Source organism: Vulpes vulpes, chromosome 15 (genome assembly GCF_048418805.1).
Source record: "Vulpes vulpes isolate BD-2025 chromosome 15, VulVul3, whole genome shotgun sequence".
Taxonomy (NCBI): domain Eukaryota; kingdom Metazoa; phylum Chordata; class Mammalia; order Carnivora; family Canidae; genus Vulpes; species Vulpes vulpes.
In genome coordinates this window covers 58,803,956-58,819,146 of record NC_132794.1, presented here as the reverse complement: position 1 = coordinate 58,819,146, position 15,191 = coordinate 58,803,956, and the positions used below count along the sequence as shown (strand labels likewise).

Genomic DNA, 15,191 nt, shown 5'->3' with positions numbered 1-15,191 from the left:
AAGTACAAACCACTGAATTATGCATTCGCCAGTACAATTCTGCCTCAGAGCAAGGTACTGTTGGAAGCCAGCCCAGCCAAGGGCAGCAGAAAAGTGCCTGGTTTTGAAAAACTGATAAGAGGACAAAATGAGACGACAAGCAGACCCAGAGCAATACACTTTGAGGCTGCGTCCACTGACACAGCCCCTGCCATTGGTTAGGAGACAGTATTTTAACCAAACTGATTAACTGGCCAAAAATATTAAGAAAGGTCCTTAACGAAAGGCACACAGACAAAGCACTTCATGGAAAGATGATCTGACCAAAGGTAAGCAATCCATGTGTGGGACAGAGAGCGAAGGAGGATTCAGTTTTGTTTACAAAAGTCCCAGCTATATGAATGGAAATCCCAACACCACATGATTTTATACTTTATAGAGCCCTTTCACATACACAATTGCACTTAACTCTATTATCCAAAGGTCCATAGCTTTGTGCATGTGCCTACATTCTGGGCCAGCAGAGAGTATGACCCCTTTTCAATATGACATTTTGGATTCATACTGGTGTTCGTCTTTAACATAAACTTCTGTATGAACCTCCACCTTCCTCACCAGCCTGAACAATATACTTCTGGACTCTGGCTGAGGTCACAGTTCATTGCTCTTGTTAGAAGACAGAGGCATAGCATTTGGACACAGCCTATCCTAGGACTACATTCTTGGCACCTATAACTTATCTATACATCCTGTCCCTTTTCTTATATGCCACAAAGCTATATATAGTTGGGCTCCCTGGTGTCTTCAGATTACCTGGGTTCAACTGACCTTCTTGTAGTGTCATAGGATCTGAGAGTTGGAAGAAATAGCAAAGGTCATTTAGTCAAATCTTCTACCCATAGGAGAATCCCCTCTGCTATAGCACTGCTGACTGCTAGTCATTCAGCCTCACTATGAAGGGGCTCAGTACAAGGCAGCCTAGTCCAGCAGACTGCATTTTCCCAAATGACCATCAAACTACTGCTCATCTCACCTACTCTTCTTACAGTGTGCTTTTGAAGCTTCCCCACTGGGAGTGAAGCCTAAGGCTCCTCCACTTGCATCCAGGAGATCTTCGGATTGCTCCAAAAGGGTGCAGCAGGGTGATATTCTGTGACTTCTGAGACTAGCTCACAAAAAGACAATAGCTTTCAGCTAGCTTATTCTGTAGGATGTTTGTTCTGGGAAAGCCAACCATCGGGTTATGAGGAAGTCCAAATTCACTAAACAAAGCAACCATAAAATCCTACCTGGAGAGACACTGAGGCCCTCAGTCAACCCAGCATCACCAATTGGACATGTGAGTGAATGACACTTCAGGTGATTCCAGTCTCCAGCCAGAAAACAGCCATGCTGTCTGTTGCCAAGTGAAGCAGAGATACACTACCCATTCACATGTGGCTATGTCTCTTTGGTCCACAGAACTTCCTATCAAGAGGACCAGTTCTCCAGGAGCTGAAACCAAGGACATGCCCTGGAGAAGAATTCTCCTTACTGAGATCTGATTTAGATGATGAGATCCTAGACTTCAAGCTAAGGCCTAAATGGGAAGAAACTTGGGAAATTGGAGGGAAAGCATGAGTATATTTAACATGTGTGTGTATTTGAATTATTATGGCTAGAAGGCAGATTATGGCAGATTGTATTTTCCTACATGCAACTATGTCTCCCATTCCATTTGTTTACAATGTAATATTGAGGCTCTTCTCAATGAGAGGTGAGGTCTATATTCTCTCCCTCCCTGCAGGGCCTTATGATTACTTCAACCAAAAGAGCAAGGCATAAGGGATGCTATGTCACTTCCAACATTAAATCTTTGGAGGACACTGGCTCTTCTCTGAGAAAGCCTGCCATCATGCTGTGACAAAGTCCAAACAAGCCTGGGTGAAGAGAACATGCAGAGAGGCCCCCATGAAGAAGAAGTGAAGCCCCAGTCAACATCTTGTTCTGGTAAAGGAGCCTCCAGATTATTCAAGACACCCCCAGCAGATGCCATGTGAGACAGAGATGAGCTATAGACATCCAGCTTTGTGCAAATTGCAGATTCATGAACAACAAATAAATTTTGTTTTTGTTTTGAGCCTAACTTTAAAGGCAACTTGTTATGTAGCATTAAATTGCCAGAACAAAGATAGATCCCTGTTGGATGGCACAGTCTTGCACTAGGAGGTAGAATGCTAAATTAGAGTAGAGGCCCGAAATGGGATACAACCTTGTAATAAAGATTAAGCACTAATATCAGGAAGAAGAAACACAGAGTCCCAGTCTACTCTATACTCTTCGCTAGGAGACCTTGGGGAAGATGTCTAAATATCTCCAGGTCTTAAGCGCCTCGTCTGAAAAACTGACATGATAACTTTTTCCACCTAAGAAAAGATAATCTTAAGGTTAGGTTAGATCGTGCTCCAGACTTTTGATTCTAAATTGCCATTCATTCATCCAAATACTCATTGTGACCTGCCATTGTGATCAAATTCAGGATTTATTTCCAAACTGAAAGTCTCAATGAGAAATGAGATAGAAAAATAGTACCAGTAGTAGTATTAAAAAAAAAAAAAAACAACTCATCACTTGCCTTTTTTGTAACTTCTAAAATATTCCCTCACCAATCCTGATCCATACCTACTTCACATGTGCATCTTTTAACTGAGGCTATTTTAGAAGGATAAGAGCAAATGCATTTTTTTTTCAGCACATACAAAGAAAATAGGGTATATGTGTAGATTTTCCTTTCGAAGTAAAGGAGCAGCAAAGAGCAAGATTAACTCTTCTCCTCTGCCATTAGTCCCTATGCTATGAAGAAAATACCGTCATTTTTTTTTTTAGTTCTTGTAAATAATATCCTTTGCAAAAGTAATAATCTCAAAAAATGAATTTTCCATCTGCAGATGTTAAGTGTGATGTTATTTTACCTAAAAATCTCAGATAGACTAGAAGTACAGGAGATTTGCTAAGAGGTTTGTCCAAATTAAACCAAGGTTACCTTTTCTGAATACAACCCAGTTACCTAACTTCTGAATCAAAATACTGCCAAATACTGCAGAATCGCTGTATAGAAAGTGCTCCTGCTGTTGTCCATGAATAAGAGGTTTGGATAAGGATGTGCCTTATCACATACTGAATTTACTCTCCAAATAAGAGAGATTGCACTTCTCTGGGCTATGTGGCTTCAGATTTACGAAGTGAAAGTAGCACCCACATTCCAAAGCATAAGCAGCTCTGGGGCCTGCTCCCCTCCTCTTGACCTGAACCTCCCTTCTCCCATTTTTGGCACATCCTTAACCTTCTCCTCAAAAAGACAGATCTTTAAGATTTTTTTTTCCGGAATTGATCATTTTGATGTCAGGTCATTTTGGAACCAGTGATTAGTGAATATGATAAATTACCAGTAGTGGGGTTGCTTTTGCAGGTTTGAAGTTTTGATGCATTAGTTATTTCCACCCAGGAAAATTATAACTCTGAACAACATCAACTTCTAAATCTCCAGATAGAGAACTAGTTTGTTACAAATATTGCTTTGTATTGGGAATGTAGGTCTTTTACATTGATGAGATCTACATTTATAGTGTTATTAGCACCTGCTATCTTTTAAACTATTTTCTCCTCAGTCTATTTCATTGAGCCCAGAGATATTTCTTAGAGTTTAAATCAAGTTGATTTTTATAATTCTGTCGTCCATAAAAATCTCAGGGTGCAGAAGATTGTGTCCTTTTGTTTAAGGTGTATGTGTGATACAGGATAATTTCTTAAAGGTTTGCTCCAGAATTGGCAGATCTGCTTTCTCTTTGTCCTCATCTATTTGTCCTCCCTGTGATAGGGTCTTCAGACAATGAAGTTAACAAACTGTACATAAAGAAAATGCCTAGATGTTTATATTCCTGAGCTGCTGTTTACACAAATTTTTCAGTGTTTGTGATTATGGGTGTCCCTCCCAGAGATGTGAGACATTGGGGTAGGCTTGTTTACATGAATTCCTCTCTGGGAATAAACACGGATTCACATTAGAAGCAGCGGGAGGATTTTCAAGGGAGAGAATTTCAGGACAGTGTACAGAATCGGAGCCGGGGGGTCGTGACCTTGCCTATTGATCCAGCCTCTCTAATTTCCACAGCTTGCTGAGGCTTGTTCTTCCAGCCTGCTGGTGTACATTAGAGCAGAAATCCATAACATGGCCATGTTCATCCAAGCACAGGAAGAAACTAAATTAAATGTTAAAAAACAATCTGAGGCCAGAGTTGGAGACAATTCATCATGATCCTAGACGCCAGGCAGGTGGGATGACCAAGGATTCCTCAGCCAATAGACCCCCAAACAGAATATGGAAAGGCCTTGGTGCCTCATTTGTCAGGTACACAGCAGAGAGTCTGAAAACGCATGAAGGTCAGCTCTTTTGGCTGCAACATATTTTTCCTCAAGAATGAGATATTACACATCTGAAAAGTGTAACTGAAGTAAATTAGCAGAAAGAATTGGGAGAAATGAATGGAATTCTTTATGAAACGCATATCTGGGGCAGTGTTTGGCAAATTCTCAAAGCCCATGATGCCTGTGTGCCGGCCTCGGCATTTTCATCCCACTGTATTCCAGGGCTGGCTGGTTCCATTTACACCGTAGGAAGAACTCACCAGAGTCCTGACCTTTCTTCTGGGTGACAGAGATTCAGAACAACAGCACCTCTGGCACCTCAAAATGAAGTCAGTGTGTTAAGGTAAAGAATGCCAGACACCCTGATGTTCTAAAACATCTGGATGATGCACTTCACTGTTCACTTTTCATCTGGATATTTCACCTCAAGTAGACAGAGCTGAAGGCAGCATGCTCAAGGCATATTGGACAATGCCCAAACTGCCCTTTTCTGCTTCTTTCGTTGATCTCATTTATATTGGACATGGGGCTCATGCCATTTATTTGCCATTTACTTATTGATTAATCTAAAATGTTTAACCTGACGGAGGCATCACAAATGGCAGGTTGTTCTGCTGGGAGCTGCCTCAAATGCTGGGATGCATTCCTCAAAAGGCATTATCCAGGTAAAATCCCATTCTAATGAATACTCCAGGCAGCATAGCAGGACCCTGTTTAGGGAAAGCAGACCCTGTTTGGGTAATAGCAAGGATGCAGCAAGGATGATTTAAGGTTAGCAGAATTGTGCTAACAACAACCACAACAAATTTCCCTGCAACAAATTCAGGGGATCCTTGCATAGGCTGCATCCACTCACCCACAAAGGCAATAAAGGGAGTCTGCAGTTGTACTTCAGGTTAAAGTTCTATTTCAATGCTAATATCTTTTTGGGCAGTAACAGGAGAGTTCTTTTGAGGGGAGCCAGGCAAGAACAAAAGGGGAAGTGGAGAGACACTTGAATCTGTTAGCAAATTGAAATGAAACTAGAGTGTGAGAGCTATAAAAGAGGCAGTGGAAGAACTGGAGGCTACAGGATGGTAAAGGACTTGCCCCCAGACACACCTGGGTCCTTGACAGAGTGCATCATTTACTGAAGTGCGGTGGTTCAGAGTGTGCACTCTGTAAGCAAAAGTCTACCTTCTATGACCTGTCTCTATGGCTTACTACTCGCATGGACCTTGGACAAATGTGATTTTTTCATCAGCAAACTGGGGATAATAACAGTATTTTAATAGTGCTGGGAGAATTAAGTGAAATAACGTATCCATACACTTTACCAGTGCCTGGCACATGGTTAACACTCAACAAATAACATTGATGTTATTCTGTGCTATCTTTCCCTTTGAGGGCAACTAGCCCAGCATATCTTTTATTTATAAGTAAACACATCCATACAGAAAGTGTTTAAATATTAAGCATCAAGTATGATGAATTTTCACAATTGAATACCCCTAGCCAGGTAAAGAAGCAGAACTTTATCAAAACCCTGGAAGTCCATCTCCCACCCCTCCAGTCTGATTCCTCCTAACGAATGTAACTACTAGTCAAGTTTCTTTCCCAATCTGTTAATTTCACCTGTTTTTAACTTTGTATAAATGGAATCAGGCCATATTTATTCTTTTGTTTCTGGCTTCTTCTCCTTACTGCTGATGAGATTTATTACTTGACACAACAGCATTCTGTTCATCTCATTTCTGAGATTCTGAATTTTCTTACTACAGCCTCACAAAACGCTTATGTCTTCCAAACAATTGAGAGGAATGTAAGAGGTAATTTGTTAAGTGAAATACAGTACCAAAGTATTTTAAAAATTATATTTAAATTAGAGATCACTCCAAGTTATACCTGAAGGGACTTAATTCTCAGTAATTTGCACAGCGAAAGACTTATTGAATGGGGGAAAAGTAAGTGTTTCAGCCAGCACCTTCTCTTCTCTACAACCAACAATGCATGACTGCCATGATTCACCATCATAGAGTAACCGACAAATTGTTATAATACTCTGAGCTTTGCTAAACCTGGGTATACCAAGGAAAGTGCTCACATGAATAGCAGCCCACAAGGGTGTAACATCAGAATAAATGTTTGTGAAACACTGAGCAAGCCTGGAATCCTCATTTTGCAGATGGGAAAACTAAGTTCTAGAGAAAACAGATCTCTCCAATTCCAGAATCATACAGCCAGTGAGTAAGAAAATTAGGGCTGAATGGAAAGAAAATAATAGAGGAGTTGGAATGTGGCTTTAGCTGGAGCAAAAACATGGCTTCTGGAATAAGGACAAGACCCCCTTAAATCTAGCCTCTCCTAGCTTGTTCTATGTGAGGACCATTCACCCTGCAACCCCAAATGATCTTTAAATAGCATAGTGTCCCAGAACCTGCTGTTCTTCCCAATTATGGAACACGATGAAACTCATCTTTTTGTTAAAAGGTAAACATTCTGGAGACCATAAATATTAGCTGCCACTTAAATATAATTTGAATTTTCAAAAGAAAATTTGGTTATTTGGTCAAATAAAATAGCATTCCTTCCCATAAAATCAGTATCTGATGATAACACCAGCATTTGTCATCCCTACAGTGAAACAAAAGGTAAGCATTTCTTCAAGTATAGGAAGTTGATTTCTGTGGTCAAGTTTATTTAATTCAGCAGTTTCATTAAGAAGTGAAAGGTAATTTGGTCACATAATTTGAATCACAAAGTTCTATCAGATCATGTGCATAACATCATAGTTGCTATTCTGTTACATTGAGTCTAATTGGCACTATGCTATAGAATCTAGTCCTAGAAAATAGAACAGGGTCATTTTTTTTTTTAAGTTTTCAATCCTAGCCAAAAGGTGAAGCAGACTTGAATGGCCATCATTGGGAAAAGTCTTGCATCTCTACCAGTTAAGTAGAAGTAAAAACTTAATATAGAAGAGGATTTTCCTTGCTAAGAGTCAAAGAGAAATGCAGAGTACACCAGAAATGGGGAAGGTGAGCTCTGAATCTGGATTTATCAGTGACATGTCCTTTCATGGGAAAGATTAAATACAAATTTAGTTTGGCTCCTTAGATTCTATTTCTCCATCCTGCATAATCTAATCATACTTCTCTACAACCAAAAACCCAAACTAGAAAAGCATATTTTTGTCTGAAGATATATACACTACTGATATAGCACATTCATTTCTTTTTTCCAAGAGGAGAAATAGTTTATGAATTTGCATATCAATGCTTTTAAATATTTTTACTTCTCATGTTTCCATTCTCACATTTCTGTACTTAATTCAGCACTCTTATTCTATAGAAATTGTCCTTTCTCATACAAAATGATTTTGGATACTTTCTCTTATATTTTTATATGTTTAATGTTTCAATGTAATTTCAGGTTTTGAAAATTTTTTAATTCTTAAAAAAAATGTGTAATTCAGCCCCTACCTACTTCTAAAATTAATATGAAGTATATTTTGGAACCTTTGGTGTAAAACACTTTATTTCCCTCTGAATGGGTAGTGAACCAGATTTGCTCATTTCTATTCAAACAAGAAACAAATGAATACAAACCAGAAAGACCCAAGGAATAGATAGATAAATATGTGTATATATATATATATATATATATATATATATATATATATATATATAAATACACATATATATATACACAGAGAGATAAATATATATATATATACACAGGTAAATAAATATATACATATATATATATATAATACATGTTTCCATATGCATATATGTTTCCTTCCATTTGAAGAAGAATAGAAAGAAAAAAGACCACAGGCAAACATTTTGCATTGGCTCAACTCATTTGTTGCCAATTCAAGATATGTGCTAAAATTATGGACCATTCTAGTTTTCACTCAAAAAAAAAAAAAATCATGGACCATCCCAGACGCCACTGCCAGCTTTTCTGGATTTAAGAAGACAAGAGGGTCTCTCTGAGAAACAAAGTGACTACCATAAATTCACAGTAATTATGAAGATTAAAAAATAGGGCCTTTTTGGTTATGATCACATCACTAATCAAAGGAAAAACCTTATACATGCTCACTGAGAAAAGAATTGTTTGTCTGAAAGTGGCTGGTACCCTTCCTCCCCACTTTCTTCCCCTTTATATGCAGTACCATTTTCTAATTACAATCACAATGAGGAAGATTTACCTTTTGGAATTAAGGGGGGAAAAAACATCCCCTGGGACCCACTTGGGCCATATCTACATGTCATGCTTATGACTCTATTGATAATTTTCCAATCAAATAAAGGTTTTTTTGGTCATCATAAGGGCTGATTGTCATTAATGGTGAAGCAATCAATGGGATTGATGTTATTTCAGGCACCTTAACAACTGAATTGGATCAACCATGCATGAGTCCATAGATAGCACATTGACTGGCTGTTATTGTGGCTGATAAAACCAAGTCAGCTGGAAAAGAGCTCTTTCATTCTGGCCTTGTAGACAAACTTTAAGTCTTTACTGTGGAACCATCCAAGATGATTGGCCCTTTGAAGCAGCAACTGGCATGAGCCTAGAGGGATTACGGCCACAAGAGGCTCTGGCACAGAGATTCAAGTCAAAGAGAGGTCTAGTGTTTGCAAATATCACTTCAAAGCATGCAATGATTGGCTTACGAGGGCAGAATTAATTAAATCTATGGACATTTAATACTTTTTTGGTGACATGGAAGTCAAGACAGAAAATGATGCATAGATGAGATACTTCAATGAAGCAGTTATGAACCCAAGTTAGTGGAGGAAATCTTGCAAAATGCCCAGGCCCAAGCCTTGTCCTACTGCAGAAGCACCCAGTATAGCCAGCAGTAGGAACTGAGCTATTTAACCTGGAACAGGTAGGGCACACAATGTACCCATCCCCAGAATTCGGCCAGACTGCTCAGAAAGAGAAAGAGGAATTAATATATGTGCAAGTCTACCTGCCCATTAAACCCAGATTTTAAGAATGGACTTGTCTATATAAACTGGCTTGAATATCACAGTTATCCAGGGAATTGGGCTGCCTTTGTTTATGGAAATGTCTTTTGTATACAAGGAGACCCAACCTAGAAAGGTCAGGAATGTAAGCGGACCCAAAGAAACTCTCAAAACTGAAGTCCTAGTGAGCCTAGAATATCTGGTTTACATGAAGCAGTTTTTGCTTACACCTATTGCTTGGCATGAACATCATTATTTCTAGATAGTATGCTGATTATACAAAACAAGAGATGCCATTGTTAAGTGTTGCTTTCCTCCTAAAATTGTGTATCAAAAGCTGACCCTGTTGAGAAGGAGGAAAAGGTGGGAAGGGGATGGGATACAGAAGTTGGCTAAATAAGCTTGTATATACTTGACTTGATCCAGTGTGTTTTAAGATATCTTAGGAAATCTGAAAACATTCACAATTATTGTAATATGCCAGGCAGGCACTGTTCCTCATGTACATTTCTATAGAGTCTTATGTTTCATTTTGCAGACAATGAAATTAAGCTCAGAGAGGTTAAACAACTTGTGTGGGCTTACACAGCAAACACACAGTTTGACTCTGGTTCATGCAGTTTCCACCACACCTTACCAAAACACATTGATAGACTCCATATCCCTCCAAGCCTTCTAGGTCTTTCTTTGGCCCTGGAAGCATAGCTGAAAGCTGGCCCTTTTCATTGAAGTTAAGAGTTCTCTCAGCTTTGTTCTTCCAACTATTGAGCTAAAGTCTCTCTGAATTTTGGGAAACTTCTCCCACCCAGGCTTTTATCTCCTTATCCCCATTCCAGGACTCCCTGAATCTTTAGCCACATTAAACAAGAGAAAAAAGTCAATTACAGTACTTATCTGGTAATGTAAGCAGAGCCCTCAGCTCCCATACATGTGCACGTGCACGCATACATAATAACACATGCACACATAGACATACATACCTGCTAGGATCACCAAACAAAATATAGGAGCCCAACTAAATTTGAATTAAGATAAACAATGAATATTTTTATATAAATACATCCCAAATATTTCATGGGATATTCTTATTCTAAATCCTTATCATGCATTTCTAGAATTTACATTTAAATAGGCAACTGGCATTTTTATTTTATTAATCTGGCAACTCTTAATATCGACCCTCCATCTCATATTACATATATCATCGCATATAGGCTAATACACTCATTCACACACACAGAGTTACACAAACATATAAGTAGAAGGGGTATTATTTGTTCTACATAATTTGGGTAGAAAAAATAACTTTAAACAAGCTTTCTATGCTCTAAATAAAGCTAGATACAGCTCTGAGCCTCTATTAATAGAATTGTGATATTTTAATTACAGTCATGTTTTAGGAAGCCCCTTCACTTCCCTAGGATTCTATAAGAATCTAGGAAAGAATAGATATGTTGCTGTGGAAATACAGGAGGACCCCCGGTCTTCGGTCACATCACCAAAACAAGGTAGCAGCTCCATTCACGTAGCTCCAATAGTAGGACAAGGACCCTTCTACTATGGCTCCCAACCACACCCTGGTATCCAGGGCAGCCAGCCCAGCACCATTCCTAATCCAGGCAGCTCTGGGCTCAAGGTGAGAATGATACATAGCACCACATTCATTTATAGAAATATGCCCTGTCTTAGGAAGACTGTCTATCTCTTCTAAAAAAAACCCCAGGTTTATGTCTCCTATTAGTTAAAACTTTGCAAAGGAAACCTCTATTTATTCTCTCTGGGCTAAGAAAGGACAATAATCCCCATGATACAGAAACTTGAAGCTTAGCTGTTTTGGTAGGCAGAAGATAGAAAGGTGATACTCTATAGGAGAGAAACAAATACTAATTTATGATTAAATACAATATGAAAACTCCTGCATATATATATGTATATATACATACATATATGTATGTATGTACATGTATGTACATGTATACGTATATATGTATATATGTATATGTATATATATGTATATATACATACATATATATATATGTGTGTGTGTGTATGTATATATATATATATATATATATATATATTCAGGCACTCAAAAAATAAAAAAAAAAAGCTTTACATGTCATTTATAATGATCCTTCTATTATCCTCACTTTATAAAGAAACTGGGATAGGGATTAAGTAAATTGCCCAAGGTCACTTAGCTAGTAAATTGCTATGTGGAGGGTGGTTTGTATAATAAGTAGGGCAGGGATTGGAGAGCACCAGGGAGCACTTCTGGGGAGAAGGCTTGAACTGTGGGGTTTGGTGAATGAGCAGGAAAAGAGGATTCTCCTCTGAGGAACCTGTAGGAGTGTCCCATGGAGGTATGGACTCATGTGCTATATGGGGAGCTACAGTCTTGTGACTGCTGGTGTGGCCGAAGATGGGACTAAAGGGAGATGTAGAAGTTTGAGCCTCATCCTAGGAACTAAGGGGAGTCACCGAAGCTTTTTAATCAGGAGAATGACATGATGCAATTCACAATTTGGAAAGGTCACTATGCAGCTGTGCAGCTGTGCAGCTGTGCAGCTGTGCAGGGAGGGTTTGGATTGTGGCAAGACCAGCAGCAGGGAGACCGATCACCCAGGCAAGAAGCCCGAAGTCTTGAGCCAAGGTAGAGCTTGTGGAAGCCAAGAAGAGGTACATAGAGGTTAAAGCCAATACAGAAGTATTAAGGACATAGAATCTTCGAGATATGATGACCAGTTGGACCGAGGGAGTGCTGGAGAGGAAAGAGTCTATGCTATTAACTACAAGATTTCTTAGTGTGCCTCTGTTGAGTCAAACATTGAAGAATACAACTGAGTTGTCACCATTTCATTTGAAATATGACATAAAACACTGACTTTGATGAGATTATAGGCAAGAGTAGATATTATCGTTTTGTATGTCTTTCATTCATTTATTCATTTTAATTCAATCAATTATTTTTTCATCAGATAATTACTGAGCACTTACTGTGCACCAAGCATAATGCTGGACACTGGGATATATTGTGAACCAATGACACCAATTTGGTTTCTGCCCTCACAGTGATGCTGTGGGTCACAGCCATTTGATGTGACAAGGAGAGGGACATAAATAAAGTAGGTACTTGTGCAATTTTCTGAATGATTCCCCAGGGTAAATCTTATATCTAAAATTCATTCTACTTCCTATGTCACATGTTAAAAAAATGCATATTGAGGATCTATGATATGCCAGGATTTGTGGCAAAGATGAAGCAAACATGAATAAACCAGATACTTCTGAATAGTAATGAGTACTAAGAAGACAACAAAACAGGGTGAAACAATAGCAGGGGCAGAGCAGGAATAAGGAGATATTCTATGGATGGTCACAGCCTCTCTGAAGAGATGGCATAAAGCAAAGACTTGAGCCAACAACAAGGAATTGGCCAGGTGATATCTGGAGGCAGTCCAATAAGTGCCAAACCCTGAGTAGGAAATGAACATGCTCTCGTGAGGCTCTAAAGGTCAGTGTGACCAGATAGCAAGAGTCCATAATTTGTAGTGGGGCTCATTCTTTGTGTTTTTCTGTGGGTTTGGGCAAATGTATGATGACATGTATCCACCATCATACATCACCAGTCTGGGATCAGTGGTAGTGTTGGAGGTATGGGGGAAGTACCCAAAGAATAAAAATCCTTGGAGCCCCATCAGGAGAGGCATCAAAGGAGAATCACTATACCAGCATACTTAATGCTTCCCAGAACTTCACTCTGAAGAATTTTAATACCAGCTTTTAAAAAAAGAGTTAAACAAAGATAAACATTTCTATAGGCCAGACCTTTTGGAATCTTTACGGCTAAAGTACAACGAGAATTTTTAAGAAGGAAAATTAGTATGTGGCACTTCACTTCCCACTTGTTATTAAGAAACCCCTATGAGACTAGGGGTACCTGGCCAGCTCAGTCAGTTTGGCATATGACTGTTGATATCATGGTTGTGAGTTCAAGCCCTAAGTTGGGCATGAAGCCTACTGAAAGAGAGAGAAAGAGAGATAAAGTGAGAGAGAGAGAGATAAAGAAACCCCTGTGAAACTAGGTTAACTAGGTTGTGAAGAACACACCTTAGGAAACAGTATTCTAGACTAAATTTTTCCTAAAGCCAAGATCCATGTGTGATTTAGTATAGTAGTTTCAGGACTTAAAACAGTACTTGGCACATCTAATAGATATTTGTAGAATGGATGAAGGAAGAAACAAATGAATAATATATGCATGAACAGAAAGCTTCACTTATATTTCACATCTTTTCAAGGGCAAGCCTGATAAAACACATACACACACATAGGAAAAGATCCCCATCGCCATCCTAGACCAAACTGAGAAGATCCTCTAGTCTCCCAACAAAACTTATTCCCAAATCACTTCTTAGAAATTCTCATGGAGGTGTTTGATTCAAACCCAGGTGAGGAGCAAACATTAAAAACACACCATTGAGAAAGAGAGTGCAGCCAAATCTCCAGGCACAAGCAAGCAAATGGCTATGACAATATTAAGAATAGACTTAGGTTGGCCTCATGACCAGATAACAGGTATTAAAATAATTCCCTAGTGAAACTACTCACATTGCATATACTAAATTATTGGTATATAAATCCAGGGAGTAGGAAGGAAAGATGGAGATGAAAGCAGGGAAGGAGGGATTTGGATTCAGGTTTGTGTTATTGCATGGCCATCACATTCAGACTGCTTCATCCCAGAGGACTCTCTGGGAAACCACTGGAAATGTGTCTTAGAAGTGCCTCCTTAGAGCAGAAAGGGGAAACTGTTCATTCATCAGCTCTTATTCCCTTTTATCAAAGGTTGGGTTGTTAACCACCCCCTTACTTGGGGTGTTAACTCCCCTCACTTCTAGGTAGCACATGGGAAGTCAAATGAATGGATTCTTGTGGTGACCCACAAGGTAGCAGACCTAGGGTAAGAAACAAGCCTGAGCACTTTGCTCCCAATTCACACTTGTGCAAAACTGGTGGGAGTCCACAGAGAACTGGTCCCTGCAATGATGCTGGGATAAGAGATAGATAAGGGTGAGAGGATCTGACATGCTTGAGGGCTTCAGGACAACCATTAATGCCAAGATCAACACACTGCCCCTTCCCTGGTGGGCTGTAGAATGTCAACACTTGATCTTCTCTCCACTAAACAGAATGGCATACTGTGTTCAGGAAACTATCTGGACTACACCAGAAATGAGGTTCATATAGTACAAATCCAGGATATAAGGAACAAGTCTATATTTATCCAAAGGTTCTACAACTGTACGTGGGCTTATGCTGCCTGAACTCTTATCATATCCTCAGTGGGCTTCTGATGTTTTCTACTCAACCAGGACAACTTCCATGCTGCACCTATCTCTTTTCCTTTTTGTAGTATATTTTCTCCCATTTTTAATGCTCTCTTTTGTGTTGGAACAACAAAGCACAATGCTCCTCTCTCCATGACATTATCTATGGGATCTGAAAAAGAGCCACAATAACTTTTGACAGAAAAAAGCTGTAGCTTAGAATCTACATAAACTGATCTTAGTAATAACTCCTTTTGGAACTGCTAAACAAACTTGTGCATTTTTCAAAGCAATCTCACCAACAGCCCTTTGACCAGATTATGCCCTCAAAAAGAAGCAACTATGACCCAGAGAAATTCCTTGACAGAATTGCTTTGACGTTTGTCTCAGGACAAAGAAAATCCAGCAGTAAGCATGGACAAGAGAACATTTAATTGGCAGCATAAAAACTATTGCTAATAGTTTATTATATTCCTTTATGTTTGTAACAATCTTCTATTAAAGGAGGTGT

The 15,191-nt window shown here is 39.1% G+C and overlaps 1 long non-coding RNA gene across 1 annotated transcript; it reads left to right on the top strand.

The window, feature by feature from the left end:
• Positions 1 to 247: 247 nt before the first annotated feature.
• Positions 248 to 2,096, top strand: LOC140595802 (uncharacterized). The gene is made up of 3 exons (XR_011997683.1): positions 248 to 308; positions 1,441 to 1,612; positions 1,766 to 2,096. It is a non-coding gene; the product is annotated as an uncharacterized lncRNA (long non-coding RNA).
• The last annotated feature ends 13,095 nt before the right edge of the window (positions 2,097 to 15,191 follow it).